Here is a 14343-nt window from a genome sequence, read left to right on the forward strand (position 1 = left end):
CAAATGGGTGCCGACTAAGATTATGCTATCCAGTAAAACTATCCTTCAAAACTGAAGCTGAAATAAGCTTTCCATGATACACAAAAATGAAAAGAATTTATTACTACTAACCCTGCACTACAAAAAATACACAATAAAATATTTCATGCAGAAGAAATGAAAAATACAATCAGAACCAGCATAGAGATCCCACTGAAGAACAGACAATTAAAGAGAATCAAGTATTTTATTTTTTTTGAGGCTATTGTGAATGGGGTAGTTTTCCTAAATTATCTTTCAGAAGATTCATCACTTATGAATAAAAATGCAGCCGCCCCCACACACTGAGGTTGGACACTGGTGCTGAGCCTGCCCACCCACCCACCCCCGTCCCCCCACCTTGAATGGACGCCTTTTCTGAGCCTGCCCCCTCACACTGCAGTTGGACCTGGTGCTGAACCCCCCACCCCAGTCCACCCTCACACCAAGGACGGAGGCCAGTAGCTGAACCTGCCCACCCGTCTCCCTACTGCTTAGGAACACTGTGCCTGCCTCTGTGCTGACTCAGCACACCCTTGCTGGTGATCCCCAGCTCATTTGGAGGCTGGTGCAGGCATTTTGAATTATTTCTGAGGGCATGGCCATCATCATTGGAAGGACGGCTCCCTTCCTGAGACACCTACAGGAGACTGGAGGCCCTTTGACAGGTACCTCTATTTACTCACTTACATCCTACACCCTTCCCCATTGTCTTGTTCACAACTAGAAATACTGCAAATAGTAATCAAACTGATCCTGTTCATTACAATAATGTTAAATTCTTTATAGGGGCTATCTGGTTCAGGGCTGCATTTTCTCTGTATTGGGTGCTACTGGTATTGATCTCCCCTTCAACAGAGAGGTAGTGGAAAACTACAGGGTTACAATAATTCTGCAAGGGGGGAACTTCAGTATCTCTGATCTTCATTGCTAGAAGGAAATATATAAAAGCAATATGAAAAAAAACAGGGGAAGAAAGTGTCCCTAACAAACCAAGATGCTATTGTGATAGAACACAATGACAACATGGCAGTAGAAATGACAGAAAAAGAGTTTAGAATCTGCGTACTTACAATGATCTGTGAAGCAAAAGATGAGATAAGAGAGTAAATGCAGGCAATGCATGACCATTCCAGTAAACAGTTAAAAGAGCAAATGCCAGAAGCAAAAGAACACTTCAATAAAGAGATAGAGATTAAAAAGGAAAAACCAAACAGAAATACTTGAAATGAAAGAAATAGTAAACCAAATTAAAAACTCAATAGAAAGCATCATCAACAGAATAGATCTCGTGGAAGACAGAATCTCAGACAATGAAGACAAAATATTTAATCTTAAAAATAAAGTTGAACAAACTAAGAAGATGTTAAGAATTCATGAACAGAACCTCCAAGAATTATGGGATATCATGAAAAGACTGTATTTAAGAATTATTGGGATTGAGGAAGGCACAGAGATACAAACAAAGGCATGAACAACCTGTTCAACTAAATAATATCAGAAAATTTCCCAAACCTGAAAAATGAAATGGAAAATCAAATACAAGAGGCTTACAGAACACTAGGTGCACAAAATTATAACAGATCCACACCAAGACACATTATACTGAAAATACCTCACATACAAAATAAAGATAGGATTTTAAAGACTGTGAGAGAAAGCATCAGATTACATATAAGGGGAAACCAATACAGGCATCAGATTTCTCAGCCCAGACTCTAAAAGAAAGAAGGGCCTGGAACAATATATTTCAAGCTCTTAAGAACACAGATGCCAACCAAGAATCCTATACCCAGCAAAACTAACCTTCAGATTTGACAATGAAATAAAATCTTTCCACGATAAGCAAAAGTTAAAAGAATTTACAAATAGAAAGCCTGCCCTACAGAACATTCTCATCAAAATATTTTGTGAGGAGGAACTGAAAAGCAACAATACAAGTCAGCAAAGGGAGGAACTACCCTAAAGGAAAAGCCAATCAAAGGGAGAAACTGAGTCAAGTTAAAAACCAAAAATAAGGAGGATCCAAGATGGTGGACTAGAGGGTGACTGCATCTCCTGTCGCTCTAGACCCAGGGTTAAAGAAGGGGAGGCAATGAGAGACTTGGACTAACATAGAGCTGTGCAGTGAGTCTCTCCCACCGGGTGAAGCTCGACCTGGGCAGCAGGCCCGGACAGGGGCAGCTTCTCGGAGCAGGGCAGGGCAGCCCTAGTCTTCCCCAAGCAGCCCTGCTCCCTCCAGTGGCAGGCTCTTTCCACAGCCAGTTTCTCGGAGCAGGCCACCCAGTGAAAGCCTTTCTGCACAGAGCAAAGTGAGTCAAATGACTGGAAATACAAATCATATCACAATAATAACCCTGAATGTTAAGGGCCTGAACTCATCAATTAAAAGACGTAGACTGGCAGATTGGATTAAAAAGAAAAATCCAACAATATGCTGCCTGCAAGAGACTCACCTCATAGAAAGAGATACCCACAGACTAAAGGTGAAAGGATGGGAAAAAACATACCATGCACATGGACATAGCAAAAATGCTAGAGTATTCATCCTCATATCAGATAATGTGGACTTCAAACCAAAACTAGTCAGAAGGGATAAAGAAGGACATTACATACTGCTTAAGGGAAGCATAAATCAGCAAGACATAAAAATCATAAATATCTATGTCCCGAACATTGGCTCATCCATGTATGTCAATCAAATCCTTCTCAATTCCAGAAATCAAATAGACCACAACACAATAATACTGGGCGATTTTAACACACTTCTCTCACTACTGGATAGGTCTTCCAAACAAAAACTGAATAAAGAGACCATAGATCTCAATAACACAATCAACAATTTGGACTTAACAGACATATATAGAATATACCATCCAACAAAGAACGAATACACTTCCTTCTCAGCAGCACATGGATCCTTCTCTAAAATAGACCATATATTATGCCACAAAGCTACTGTTAGCAAATACAAGAAGATAGAGATACTACCTTGTACTCTATCAGATCATAATGGATTGAAATTAGAAATAAATGACAGAATAAAAAACAGAAACTTCTCCAATACCTGGAGATTAAATAATACACTATTATATGATGAATGGATAACAGAAGACATCAGGAGGGAAATAAATAAATTCTTAGAAGTAAACGAGAACAAAGACACATCATATCAAAATCTCTGGGACACTATGAAAGCAGTACTTAGAGGAAGATTTATTTCATGGGGTGCATTCAATAAAAGAAGTAGAAATCAACAAATAAACGACTTAACACTACAGCTCAAAGCCCTAGAAAAAGAAGAGCAGACCGATACCCAAAGTAGTAGAAGACAGGAAATAGTTAAAATCAGAGCCGAAATCAACGAAATTGAAACAAAAGAAACAATTGGAACGATCCAAGATGGCGGCCTAGAGGGAGACTGCACCCCCTGTCGCTCCAGAACCCAGGAGTTAAGAAGGGGAGGCATTGAGAGACTCGGACTGAAATAGAGCCACGGGTGAGTCTGCCCACTGGGTAAAGCTCGGCCCGGGGGGCAGGCCCAGACAGAGGTGGCTTATCGGAGCCGGGCAGGGCAGCTAGAGTCATCCACAGGCAGCCCTGCGCACTCCGGCGGTGGGCCCCGCCCACACAACCAGCTTCTCCAGGTTCTCGGAACGGAACTGGCCCGCTGGTGAGAGCCTTTCTGACCAGAACAAGCTCCGAGTCCCGGAGCCAGTGCAGCTCAGCGTACTCTGGCACGCAAGCAGATTCAGGGTCCAGACAGGGCAGCCAGAGACTTCCCCAAGTAGTCTGGACCCCTGCGGTGGGAGGTGCCGTTCAAGGCTAGCCTCACGGAGCTGACCGCCCAGTGAGAGACTTTCTACATAGAACCAGCCACAAGCCCCCGAACCAACGGAGAGCCTCGATCCGCAAACAGCCTCTGGGATCAGGGCAGGGCAGCCAGAGACCTCTTCAGGCGGCTCTGCCCACTCCGGCTGCAGGCTCTCTTCTCGGGGCGATCCAAGATGGCGGCCTAGAGGGAGACTGCACCCCCTGTCGCTCCAGAACCCAGGAGTTAAGAAGGGGAGGCATTGAGAGACTCGGACTGAAATAGAGCCACGGGTGAGTCTGCCCACTGGGTAAAGCTCGGCCCGGGGGGCAGGCCCAGATAGAGGTGGCTTATTGGAGCCGGGCAGGGCAGCTAGAGTCTTCCCAAGGTAGCCTTCCACACTCCAGCAGTGAGCTCCTCCCACACGGCCAGCTGCACGGTGCAGGCTCACAGTGAAGGTCATCTATTGTAAAGGTCATCTATGCTAAGCCCATGGCCAATATCACTCTAAATGGTGAAAAACTGAAAGCACTCCCCCTAAAAACTGGAACAAGGCAGGGATGCCCTCTTTCACCACTTCTATTCAACATCATCCTTGAAACTCTAGCCAGAGTAATTAGACAAACCAAAGAAATTAAAGGGATATGAATAGGAAAGGAAGAACTCAAACTATCCCTGTTCAATGATGACATGATTATATATTTAGAGGAACCTGGAAATTCCACCAGAAAACTTTTAGAACTCATAAGTGAATTCAATAAGGCAGCAGGTTACAAGATCAATGCTCATAAATCCAATGCAGTTTTATACATAAGTGATGAATCTTCAGAAAGAGAAGTTAGGAAAACTACCCCATTCACAATATCCTCGAAAAAAATAACATACTTCGGAATCAATCTCACAAAAGAGGTGAAAGACCTCTACAATGAGAACTACAGAACACTAAAGAAAGAAATTAAAGAAAACCTAAGAAGATGGAAAGATCTCCCATGTTCTTGGATAGGCAGAATTAATATTGTCAAAATGGCCACACTACCTAAAGTGCTATACAGATTCAATGCAATTCCAATTAAAATCCCAATGATGTACCTTACAGAAATAGAGCAAGCAATTATGAAATTCATCTGGAAGAATAAGAAACCCAGAATAGCTAAAGCAATCCTCAGCAGAAAGAGCAAAGCAGGGGGTATCGCAATACCAGATCTTCAACTCTACTACAAAGCAATAGTAACAAAAACGACATGGTATTGGTACCAAAATAGACAGGTAGATCAATGGTACAGAATAGAGGACATGGACACAAACCCAAATAAATACAATTTTCTCATACTAGACAAAGGGGCCAAAAATATGCAATGGAGAAAAGATAGCCTCTTCAACAAATGGTGCTGGGAAAACTGGAAAACCATATGCAACAGAATGAAATTAAACCCATATCTCTCACCCTGCACAAAAATCAAGTCAAAATGGATCAAGGACCTCGAAATCAGACCAGAGACCCTGCATCTTATAGAAGAAAAAGTAGGTCCAAATCTTCAACTTGTTGGCTTAGGATCAGACTTCCTTAACAGGACTCCCATAGCGCAAGAAATAAAAGCAAGAATCAACAACTGGGATAGATTCAAACTAAAAAGCTTTCTCTCAGCATAGGAAACTATCAGTAATGTGAAGAGAGAGCCTACAGAGTGGGAGAAAATCTTTGCCACTCATACTACAGGTAGAGCTCTCTTTTCCAGAATATATAATGAACTCAGAAAACTCTACACCAAGAATACAAATAACCCAATCAACAAATGGGCTAAGGAAATGAGCAGATGCTTCACAGAAGAAGATGTACAAGGAATCAACAGATATACAAGAAAATGTTCAACATCTCTAGTAATAAGAGAAATGCAAATCAAAACTACCCTAAGATTCCATGTCACCCCAATTAGAATGGCTATTATCAAGAATACAAGCAACAATAGGTGTTGGCGAGGATGTGGGGAAAAAGGTACACTCATACATTGCTGGTGGGGTTGCAAATTAGTGCAGCCACTCTGGAAAGCTGTATGGAGATTCCTCAGAAAGCTTGGAATGGAACCACCATTTGACCCAGCTATCCCACTCCTTGGCCTATACCCAAAGGACTTAAAATCAGCATACTTCAGAGATACAGCCACATGAATGCTCATTGCTGCTCAATACACCATAGCCAGATTGTGGAACCAACCTAGATGCCCTTCAATTGATAAATGGATAAAGAAACTGTGGCATATATATATACAATGGAATATTATTCTACAATAAAGAATGATAACATTATGGCATTTGCAGGCAAATGGATGAAATTGGAGAATATCATGCTAAGTCATTCTCAAAAAACCAAAGGACGAATGATCTCGCTCATAAGCAGATGATGTCATGTAATGGGGGGTGGGAGGGGTTAGCGTTAGTGTTAGGGTTAGGTTTAGGGTTAGGGTTAGGGAGGGGGGCAAGAATGGAGGAAGGAAGGACTGTATAGAGGGAAAAGAGGGGTTTGTGGGGTGGGGGTGATGCGGGAAAAATGGCAGAATGAATCAAACAACATTGCCCTGTGTAAATTTATGATTACACGATTGGTATGCCTTTACTCCATGTACATGAAACAAAATGTTTGCATTTGGCTACAATAAAAAAAAAAAGAAAAGAAAATGACATTGCTGGAAAATAATTGAAAAAAAAAAGAAAATTTAAGGAAGATCAATAGAGTAGAGGAAAGGGATCAGGGGAAGGGAAAAGGAAAATACTGGGGAATGATATTGGCCAAATTATATTGTTATTCTGTGAGCATGTATGATTATGTAACAACAAACCCCACTATTATGTACTACTATAATGCACCAACGAAAATATAGAAAAAATAATGTGTACTGTGATTGTTAGTAAAAGAAAATAAAAAAGCAAATTGCAAAAAAAAAAAAGAAAATATTTGGAAAAAATATTGCATCTCTAAAAAACAACAACAAAAAAGAAGTCATTAATAAAATATTGGCTCTTGAGTCTTTGACTAGATACAGATCTATAAAGACGATCCCTTATGTAGCTGAATTTCTAGCCTTATGTAGACTACAGATGGGGGTATATTTCAGTTTACAAAAAATATACAGAATCAATGAATAAATAGAAAAAAGTAGAAACAATATCATATTCCATGACTATAGAATAAATTTTCTTTGGGGTCTTAGAAAACAAAACAAAACAAAACAAAAATAAGCCAAAAAGACCAGGAATACAAATCATAACACAATAATAACCCTGAATGTCAATGACCTAAACTCAATAATCAAAAGACAAGACTAGTAAATTGGGTTAAAAAGAAGGACCCAACAATATGCTGTCTTCAAGAGACTCATCTCACAGAAAAAGACATCCACAGACTAAAGATGAAAGGATGGGGAAAAACATGCCATGCACGTGGACCCAGTAAAAAAGCAAGGGTCTCCATCCTCATAGCAGATAAAGTGGACTTGAAACCTAAGTTAGTCAGAAGGGATAAAGAAGGACATTTCACACTGCTTAAGGAATCAAGATATAACAATTTTAAATATTTATGCCCCAAACAATGGAGCATCTTTGTACATCATACAAACCCTTCTCAAGTTTAAGAATCGAATAGACCAAAACACATTAATAGTGGGGGACTTTAACACACCACTCTCACAACTGGATAAATCCTCCAAACAAAAGCAGAACAAAGAAACTATAGAACTAAATAGTAAAATCAATGATATAGACTTAATGGACATATACTGAGCATTTCATCCATCATCAAGCAAATATACTTTCTTCTTAGCAGTTCAGGGATCCTTCTCCAAAATAGACCATATGTTATGCCACAAAGAAGCCATTAATAAATACAAAATAATAGAGATACTACTCTGTATACTACCAGACCATAATGGAATGCAATTAGAAATGCATGATAAAATAACAAACAAAAACTACTCATACACCTGGAGACTGAATAATAAGCTATTGAATGATGCAATGATAACAGAAGCCATCAGGGAAGAAATAAAAATTCTAAGAGGTAAATGAGAACAATGACACAACATATCAAAATCTCTGGGACACTCTGAAAGTAGTACTAAGAGGAAATTTCATTGCATTGAGCTCATACATTAAAAAATATAAGTCAACAACTAAATGACCTAACATTACATCTCAAAGCCCTAGAAAAAGAACAGATCAACATCAAAAGTAGTAGAAGACAGGAAATAATTAAAATCAGAGCTGAAATCAATGAAATTGAAACAAAAGAAACAATTAAAAAATTGACAAAATAAAAAGTTGTTTCTTTGACAAAGTAAACAAAATTGATAAACCTCTAGCCACACCAATGAAAAGGAGGGAGAAACTCAAATTATTAGAATTCGTGATGAAACAGGAAGGATCACAACAGACACCATTGAAATACATAACATAATTAGAAGCTACTTTGAAAATCTATATTCCAACAAAACAGAAAATATTGAAGACATTGAAAAATTTTTAGAGACATATGATCCTCCCAAACTGAATCAGGAGGACATACACAATTTAAACAGATCAATATCAAGCAATGAAATAGAAGAAGCCATCAAAAGCCTACCAACAAAGAAAAGCCCAGAACCAGATGAATTCTCAGTTGAAATCTACATGACCTTTAAAGAAGAATTGGTATCAATACTCCTCAAAGTATTCCAAGAAATAGAAAAGGAGGGAACCCTTCCAAATTCATTCTATGAGGCTAGTTTCACCCTAATACCAAACACAGTCAAAGACATATCAAGGAAAGAAAACTTTAGACCAATATACCTGATGAACATAGATGCAAAAAACCAAAACAAAATACCAGCAAATCGCATACAAAAATATATTAAAAAGAAAGTGCATCATGATCAAGTGGGGTTTATCTCAGGGATGCAAGGTTGGTTCAACATCTGGAAATCAATAAATGTAATTTATCACATCAACAGGCTTAAAGTTAAGAATCACATGATTATTTCAATAGATGCTGACAAAGCATATGATAAAACACACCACCCCTTCATGCTTAAAACACTAGAAAAAATAGGAATATTTTTCAACATTGTAAAGGCTATCTATGCTAACAACATGGACAACATCATTCTTAATGGAGAAAAACTGAAAGAATTCCCTCTAAAAACTGGAACAAGGCAGGGATGCCCTCTTTCACCACTTCTATTCAACATTGTCCTTGAAACACTTGCCAGAGCAACTAGACAGACCAAAGAAATTAAAGGGATACAAATAGGAAAAGAACTAAAGCTGTCACTATTTGCTGATGATGACATGATCCTATATTTAGAAGATCCAAAAAACTCCCCTAGAAAACTTCTAGAACTAATAAATGAATTCATTAAAGTAGCAGGATATAAAATCAATACCACATAAATCTAAAGCATTTCTATTCATAAGTGATGAATCCTCTGAAAGAGATATTAGGAAAACTGCTCTAATAACTGTAGCCTCAAAAAAAAAAATCCTTGGGAATTAATCTAACAAAAGAGGCGAAAGACCGCTACAATGAAAACTATAGAAGACTGAAGAAAGAAATTGAAGAAAACCTTAGAAGATGGAAAGATCTCCCATGTTCTCAGATAGGCAGAATTAACATTGTCAAAATGGCCATTCTACCAAAGGCGCTATACAGATTCAATGCAATTCCAATTAAAATCCCAAGGACATACCTCACAGAAATAGAGAAAGCAATCATGAACTTTTTCTGGAAGAACAAGAGACCTTGAATAGCCAAAACAATTGTGAGTAGAAAAAGTTTAACAGGAGGTATCACAATACCAGATATTAAACTATACTACAGAGCAATAGTAACAAAAACAGCATGGTATTGGCACCAAAATAGACAGGCAGACCAATGGTACAGAATAGAAGACACAGAGACAAAACCACATAAATACAGTCAACTCATACTAGACAAAGGAGCCAAAAACATACAATGGAGAAAAAATAGACTGTTAAAAAAAATGGTGCTGGGAAAACTGGAAGTCCACATGTAACAAAATGAAATTAAACCTCTATCTCTCACCCTGCACAAAACTCAACTCGGAATAGATCAGGGACTTAGGAAATAGACCAGAGACCCTGCACCTAATAGAAGACAAAGTAGGCCCAAATCTTCATCATGTTGGCTTAGGATCAGACTTCCTCAACAAGACTCCCAAAGCACAAGAATTCAAAGCAAGAATCAATAAATGGGATGGACTCAAACTAAAAAGTTTTTCTCAGAAAAGGATATAATCAATAATGTGAAGAGAGAGCCCAAAGAGTGGGAGAAAATCTTTCTACATGCACTGCAGATAGAGCATTTATCTCCAAAATTTATAAAGAACTTATAAAATTTTACACCAAAATACAAAGAACCCAATCAATAAATGGGCCAAGGAACTGGATAGACACTTTACAGAAGAAGATATACAGGCAATTAATAAATATATGAAAAAGTGTTCAACATCTCTAGTAATTACAGAAATGCAAATTAAACAACTGTGATATTTCGTTTTACTCCAATTAGAATGGCTATTATCAAGAACACAAACAATAATAGATGTTGGTGTGGATGTGTGGAAAAAGGCACACTTTTACATTGCTGGTGGAGTTGAAAATTGGTGCAGTCACTCTGGAAAGCAGTGTGGAGAATCCTCAGAAAACTTGGAATGGACCCACCTTTTGACTCAGTTGCCCCACTCCTTGGTTTATATCCAAAGGACTTAAAATCAGCATACTACAGTGACACAACCACATCAATGTTTATAGTGGCTTAATTCACAATAGCTAGATTGTGGAACCAACCTAGATACCCTTCAACAGATGAATGGATAAAGAAACTCTGATATGTATATCAGAGTTTATATATATATATATATACACACACACACACACACACACACACATATATATATATACAATGAGTTATATATATATATATGTATATATATACAATGGAATATTATTCAGTCAAAAAATAATAATAATATTATGGCATTTGCAAATAAATTGATGGAATTGGAGAATATCATGCTAAGTGAAATAAGCCAATCCAGAAAACCAAAGGCCAAATGTTTTCCCTGATAAGTGAAGAATGATATATAATGGTGGTGGGGGGCTGGGGAGGGAGAGAAGAATGGAGGAACTTTAGATTATGTAGAAGGAAATAAGAGGGAGGCAGGTAAAAAATGGTGGAATGAGACAGGCATCATTACCCTATGTACATGTATGATTACATGAATGGTATGAATCTACATCATGTACAACCATAGAAATGAAATTATGTACCCCATTTGTGTACAATGAATCAAAATTCAGTCTGTAAAAAATTAAAAGATAAAAAAGTGCATTAGATTTATGAGCATTGATTTTATATCTTGCTACTTTACTGAATTCATTTTTGAGTTCATAGCTGCTCAATTCACAATAGCTAGATTGTGGAACCAACCTAGTTGCCCTTCAATTGATTAATGGATAAGCAAACTGTAGTATATATACACAATGGAATATTACTCAGCCATAAAGAAGAACAAAATTATGGCATTTGCAGGCAAATGGATGAAGTTGGAGAATATCATGCTAAGTGAGTTAAGACAATCCCAAAAAATTCAAAGGCCGAATGATCTCTATGATAAGCAGATGATGATACATAATGCAGGGTGGGAGGAAGGATGGATTGTATAGAGGAATAAGGGGTGGAAGGGGTGGGGGGGGAATAATAGATTGAGACAAACATCACCCTATGTACATGTATGATTACACAAATGGTATGATTCTACTTCATGTACAACCAGAGAAATAAGTTTTACCCCATTTGTTTACAATGAATCAAAATAAATAAATTTAAAAAAGGAGAATCAAGGCTGAATTATGCATTAGAAATAGATCAAAATGGCAGGAAATAAAAATCATCTGTATTGTAACGCTGACTATAAATGATCTAAACTCTCTGATCAAGAGACATAGATTGTCAGAATGGACTTAAAAAAAGACCCAGTCATATGTTGTTTATAAGAGACTCGCCTTATAGGCAAAGACATCCATGTGCTCAAGGTGAAAGAATGGAAAAGATTTATCATGCAAATGGACACTGAAACCAATAGGGGTAGCTACTATCACATCAGACAAAGTAGACTTCAAGCCAAAATTAATAAGCAAAGAAAGGCACTTCATACAGGTTATGGGTATCACTGAACAACAAGATATAATAATTATAAATGTTTATAACCCAAATACCAGTATGCCTACATATATAAAAAAAAATCCCTTCTCATTAGAAAAATCTGAATAGACCATAATGCAGTAATACTGGGTGATTTCAACACATCTGTCACCATTATTTATATAGGTCATCCAGACAAATATTAAGTAATGCTTCTTCACACTAAAATATACTATTCATCAAATGGACCTAACAAATATCTATAGAATATTTCACCTATCAAAAACCAAATTCACATTCTTCTCAGACACAAATGGAACTGTCTCTAAAATAGGTCATAATTAGGGTATAAAGCAAGTCTAAGCAAATACAAAACAATGGAGCTCATTTCTTGTATCCTATCACAACATGATGGAATAAAATTAGAAATCAACAACATAAAATAGAGAAATCATGTTGACACCTGGCGTGAAATAATACACTATTGAAGAAATAATATATCATCAATGAAATTTGTAGAATGAAAAACAAATTCTTAGTGCCACAACTCATGCAGCATCAACAACAAAAGGATTTCAAGTAGGTAAAATGGGAGATTGAGAAAAACGCAGAGACATTTTTAAGCAAAGCTCAGGCCAGGTGGAACACTGCCCTCTGATGGAGAAATTGAGATCCAGAACTAGCTCTACAAGTTTGTTACCTAGGGTTTCATAATCAGGAAGTTAAACTACAGAAGCTTTGTAAATTGCTCAAGGCTTGAGGGTTATCTTTGTGGGCTGGGACTATAGCTCGGTGGTAGAGGACTTGCTTCATACATGTGAGGCACTGGGTTTGATCTTCAGCATCACATAAAAATAAACACATGAAAAGATATTGTGTCCATTTACAAGTAATTTTTTTAAAAAGAGGCTTCCTTTTGCACTAAAAAGTTACAGAACTAGAAATATTTTGTAACTCTTCTGCTGTTACAGTGTTAGGGACATCCTGCGATTATCTTGCTATACCCAGAAAACCCATTTCACTGGAACATCTGATAATGATTAGCATTGGAACTGGGTATCAAGGCTGTTTACATCCTGGCCTTTTGGCACTAAATGTTTCCCAGGCTTGGTGTTTGCCTACACCACAGGATCAGCTGATAACTGGGGCTCATACACTCAACACATCTTAGAAACAAATGAGGACAAATATATAATGTTAAAATTTCTGGGACCTTGTGAAGGCAGTTCTAAGAAGAATGTTCTTTTTTAGCATTACATTTCTACATTAAAAAAAGTAGAAAGATCCCAAGTAAATGATCTAATATTACACACCAAGGCCCAAGAAAAAGAACAAATGAATGTCATGTCCAACCCAGTAGAAGAAAGAAAATAATATCAGAGCTGAAATTAATAAAATTGAGGAAAACAACAACAACAGAAAGGGTCAATGTAACAAGTTTGTGCTTGAAAAAAACAAATAACATTGATAAAGCCTTATCCACATTAGCCCACAGAAAGAGAGAGAAGACACAAATAAACAATATAAAGTATGAAAAAAGACTTATCACTACAGGCAGGGTTGGAAGTCAGAGGATCACTAGAAACTATGGTGAAAATTTATACTTCCATAAACTGAAAAACCTAGAAGACACTGAAAATTTTCTAGAAGGATATGACCTATGCAAATTGAACAATGAGGATATAGTAAACCTAAACTGACAACATCAAGCAATGAGGTTGAGGCAGCAATTAAAAGCCTTCCAACAAAGAGAAGACTAGGCTCAAATGGACTCTCAGTAAAGACCTATCAGACCTTTGAAGAACTCACGCTGCTCTTCCTCAAATTATTCCACTAAATAAAAAGGGAGGAAACTCTCCCAAATTTGTTCATTCTATAATGCCAGGATTACCCTGATACCAAACTAGACAAAGATACATTAAGGAAAGAAAATTTTGGACCATTGTCCCTGATAAACGTACATGCAAAAATCCTTAGTGAAAATATTTCAGTGGGAAAACCATATTCATATACACTTTAAGAAGATAATACACCATGATCAAGTGGGTTTCATCCCAGGGATGGTTCAATACCCAAATTAATAAATGTAGTTCACCACACAAATAGAATTAAGGACAAGAATGACATGATCACGTCAATATTTGTAGGAAGGCCTTTGACAAAGTCTACCCCCCCACTCATATTAAAAATGCTAGATGTTAAGGAACATACCTTAACATCATAAAGGCTATGTGTGACAAACCAAAAGCCAACGTCATACTGAAGGGAGAAAAACTGAACACATTTCTTATAAAACCATGAAGAAGACAAGGATGTCCACTCT

Source organism: Sciurus carolinensis, chromosome 16 (assembly GCF_902686445.1).
Source record: "Sciurus carolinensis chromosome 16, mSciCar1.2, whole genome shotgun sequence".
Taxonomy (NCBI): domain Eukaryota; kingdom Metazoa; phylum Chordata; class Mammalia; order Rodentia; family Sciuridae; genus Sciurus; species Sciurus carolinensis.